Source organism: Nymphalis io, chromosome 14 (genome assembly GCF_905147045.1).
Source record: "Nymphalis io chromosome 14, ilAglIoxx1.1, whole genome shotgun sequence".
NCBI lineage: Eukaryota > Metazoa > Arthropoda > Insecta > Lepidoptera > Nymphalidae > Nymphalis > Nymphalis io.
This window is the reverse complement of record NC_065901.1, coordinates 10,998,824-11,003,569: the sequence shown is the minus strand read 5'-3', so window position 1 is coordinate 11,003,569 and position 4,746 is coordinate 10,998,824. Positions and strand designations below refer to the sequence as shown.

The following is a 4,746-nucleotide window of genomic DNA, read 5'->3' as shown; positions in this document are numbered from 1 at the left end:
GCTACTGCTGTTGCAAAAGTTCATAATATATCCATTTTTTATATTATTATTATATTTTTCTCTGCTGTTTCTATTAACTGGATTATGTATATTATAAAGTATTTAACTCATATGTATATACACGACTGATTGTTTATTATGTATTTAAACGTCTAATCTTTGATAGCATACCTATTTTATGCATATAGTTTTCTATGAATAAGAATATATAAGCTTCTTACCAACCTTTTATTTAATATATCTCCTTTACTTCCGCGTAGTATTTTTTTCAGAAATACCGTAATTTATGATCCAAATAAATTCAGGCTCAATGCTGTCTCCGTGTAAAATTTCATGACCATTCCCCTAGTAGTAGATTGCCTAGTATTATAGACGTGATGAGCCAACAAATAAACACAAACTATGAATGAGCACTAAAACGAATAGCATTCAGTGTTAGATTTTATTGTCACCATCGCCAAAAATATGCATTGCAATTTCACCTCAATCGGTTACGCGGATTTGGTATAAAATTTATTTCCAAACAACTCGAACATAATAACAGGTGAAATTAAATAAAAGCTTTAATTTAAAAATATATAAAGTAATAGTAAGTATTGTTCATATACATGAAGAGTGCTATACAGCTATTATTATAAATGCAAAATTAGGCTTGTTTGTTTGTTTGTTTGTTTGTTACGCTTTCACGTGTTAATTACTCAGCCGATTATCATGAAATTAGAAAAGATCTACCCGTACGTAGTTGACTTATCTCAGAAACGTACGAAACGATTTGCTTCCTCGTTTCTGATACACACCGCTAAGATCTGGAATACCCCCGACCTCCGTTTTTTCCACCACCTACAATATGGGTACCTTCTAGAGTGAATAGGCATCTTCTAGGCTAGCGCGCTCCATCTTAGACTGTATCATCACTTTCCATCAGGTGTGATAACAGTCAAGCGCTAGCTTATATATATAAAAAAAAACAGTATGGTTACAGATAAGGACATACGCGGCCAAAGTCGCAGGTTATCAATTAATCTATTTGGAGCAGTAGCTTGAAAGGTAAGTGAGTCAGTGTAACTATAGATACAAGGGACAATACTACCCTCACCGCTTCGTGCCCAGTGTGGTATTTACAACTATGTATAAAGAATGAACTATAACTATTTCGCTTCCGGTCGGTACAAACCGCATCGATAGGTACTTAAGATAATTCAAATCAATTGTATTTAAACAAAACAAAAAGAAACATCTTGAGTAATTTGTCAAAACGTAGCGCCTTTTTGTGTTTTTCATTAAACGGAAATTCTTACATTTTAAATCACTTTCAAACTTTACAATAGAACGCCCGCGGTTAAAAGTAGCATTTCATTGTTGCGACAGCAGAAATATTAATAAATTAGTATAATATTCTTAATAGGTTTGCCGTTTTTTTATACATATATAATAGATTTATTCGTAAATGTTATTTAAAACAATCAACAAACAATCGCAGACGCTTATAGAATACAAAATATAAACAGGCACTATCCCCTAGAACATAATGTACAAACTGTTTTGCGTGGACTGCCCTATTGTGAGCTTTAAGTATATACTTAAGTAAAGCTTCAGTAAAAATATTAAATGCTTATCAACTAAATGTTTTTGCCATACATTTGGACAATATAATGATCAACTTCACACTTTGTCTCATATCTGACTTATGGAGACAGGGAACATCTTTTAATATACGACGTTATTACAATCAGAAATAAGAATTAATATTAGTTGAGCAGTCGTGCGCAACTGTGTCAATATTATTACTGTTAATATTTTCTTCTAAATATACTTTTCTGGAAAGGTAATGTAAGCTTAACTTCTTCAATATATTATAAAATTTCATGCTTCTTACTTCAAAAATGATGGACTTCCCATCAAACTTTCAAACCCTATTTCTCCCTCTCGGGGGTCATTTTTTATTAAATTATGGTAATTATTAATTTTATAATAAATTAAATTAGCCATATTCGAATGATGTCATAATGCACAATGACAACGCTTATAAAATTTGTTTTTGTCGTTACAAAGAAGCTTTACCTTAAAAAAGTAAACCTGGCAGGCCTTTAAAATACGTTCACATTGTTTTTTGATATATTTCGTGTTTTGAATTGTTTGTAACGTATTATACTTGTTTCCGTGTGTTTTGTTATTTGAAATATTTTAAAGTTTTAATACATTTATGTTGATGTAAATTTATTTGTTTGAAGCTAAATTAATATCAAAATGCTTGAGGGATGTTATTGAATTCTTAGATCCCATGGGTTGTGTTTTGAAGGAGTATGAGGAGAATGTCTATCGTTATGAACGGTGGTGACCACCAAATTTTGATTCACCGTTTGCTCGTCATTCTTCAGTAGAATGTTAGACAATGATAATGTTATATTATTTTGGCGTTAAAATCAATATAAAATTATGTATTCGTTATTCTTAATTATTTCATTATTAAGTCTTTATAAACACTTTTTAATGGTCATGTTTCATAGGCAGGTTTTACAGGTAGATTATATGCATACGAATGACAAGTAACTAAATTTAAGTTATATATATATTGTTTTTGTATTTTTTATAAGTAGAAAGTTGTAGTAAAATCTCTTTGGTTGTACTATTATTATCTGGCTGGTTGATGATATTTTAAAAACATAAAATAAAGTAAAAACGGTTACCCGCTTTTTTCTATTGTTTTTCTTCCCGTCAAATTGGCGAATCTAACGAAAAAGTTCGATAGATATTGAGATTTTATTACAAAAACAAGAAAGGACCTAATATTTCAAGCATCTGCTACATTTTCTACTATAATAAATTTTAATCACCATTTAGCGAGATTACACGAAAAACGTCAGAGACTTCATAATCAAGGCTTAGAATTCGCTAGAAAAAGCAATAATCTGCAATTAAGAAGATTTGCTCGACTCATGTATAGCTCACATCTTTTTTACTTTTTCTAACCATTTCTCATTACAAAATAATTTTATTTTAACGACTGCCTCGTTAAACTAATGGATAGCTTATAGGTTAGGCGAGACGAGACAGATGAGGGCTTAGGTTCGAATCCAAAGTCGAGTTAGTGAATCTTAAAAAGCATGTAAGGAATGGTTAATATTTCTTACAGTGCCAATGAGCGGTGATGATCAATTACATCGTGGCCAATTTGCCTGTCCGCCTATCTATAAAATAAATAAAGAAACTTCGTATAGTTAATAATTATTCTACGCTATAATGATCAAAATCCGCTGATTGCCATTCATACAAATCACTACGTTCACTATAAACCATTTACCTTTAATTTTTAATTAAGAAACAATTAAAACAAAAAATATATACTATATCGTTTATTATTTTAGTCTACTGTCATTAAATTTTAAAAAACGAAGGTCCCACCGAGATTTGAACTCGGATCGCTGGATTCAGAGTCCAGAGTGCTAACCATTACACCATGGAACCACACGGCCTGAACGTGAAAATTAATATCATATTGTAAGATATAAAATAATTCGCCTTAGTAACACGAATTTTGCATTAAAATAAATATTCAATTCAATAATATCAGTGAATTATTTGTATCGTTCATATTATATTTATGTCAAACTTCCATATCGCGTGATATACAAATATGGTATACGACAGATTTTCTGTTAAAAAGAAAATTTTAAATCAAAATATTCTTTATTCAAATAAGGTCTTAAAAACACTCTTTAATCGTCAGGCCACGTTATTTATTTATTAGGAATATAAGCTGGGAGAGGCAACAAGCCCAGTTGTTATACTTCGTAACCAATTAACGGCCTTACTTAAAAACGTTGCTTAGTGCCTGTTTAGATAAACATTGATTTATCTCTTTCTGTCATTATTGATTTGTTTACGCCGAAATAATATCGGAGGATCAAATGATAAATTAAATAAGGAAAAGCTTTCCACTGTGCATACTATAATTTATTTTGTCTAATCATTTTAACTTTTTTTTTCAATTATCTTTTTTTTTTTTTTTTATATGCCCCGGGATGGCAAATGACTCCACTCCACCTGATGGTAAGTGGTAGTAGAGTCCAAACGCGACGACGGCCAGTACAGTCGGGAAGAATGTTCTGTACTAGCCGTCCCCGCCATGCCGGCCCGCAAGATGCCTCTTCACGCCTCGTTTGAAGGAACCCGGGTTGTAAGAGGAGGGGAACACGTGAGCTGGTAAGGAATTCCATTCTTTGGTAGTGCGGCAAAGAAAGGAGTTGCCAAATTTCTTTGTGCGCGATGGAATTGATGTCACAGTTAGGCGGTGACATCGAGAACCAGCTCGCGTGGACTTAAGAAGGAAGGGGGAAGCAGGAATTAGAGAGAATAATTCCTCAGAGCACTCGCCGTGATACAGACGATAGAAAGCGCTCAGTGCTGCTATCTCGCGACGCAATTGTAAAGGTTCAAGGGTGTTTGTGACCTTTACGTCGCCAATAATGCGTACTGCACGTCGCTGCAAACGGTCCAAGGCCTCCATTAGGTACTTAGCGGAGCCATCCCAAAGGTGCGAGCAATATTCAACGCAAGACCGTACCTGTGTTTTGTATAACAGGCACAGTTGTTGTGGCGTGAAAAAACGCCGCACCTTGTTCAGAACTCCGAGTTTTCGTGAAGCTGTTTTTATAATAGCCTCGATGTAATCCCTTGGACTAAGGTCGCAGCGAACGTCCATCCCCAGCATGGCGATTTTGCTTTGTATCATCAGCGGTGTGCCAC

General features: G+C 33.6%; 1 non-coding gene across 1 annotated transcript; it reads right to left on the bottom strand.

Moving 5' to 3' along the window:
* Positions 1-3,393: 3,393 nt before the first annotated feature.
* Positions 3,394-3,465, bottom strand: Trnaq-cug (transfer RNA glutamine (anticodon CUG)). The gene has a single exon. It is a non-coding gene; the product is annotated as a tRNA-Gln (tRNA).
* Between the last annotated feature and the right edge of the window lie 1,281 nt (positions 3,466-4,746).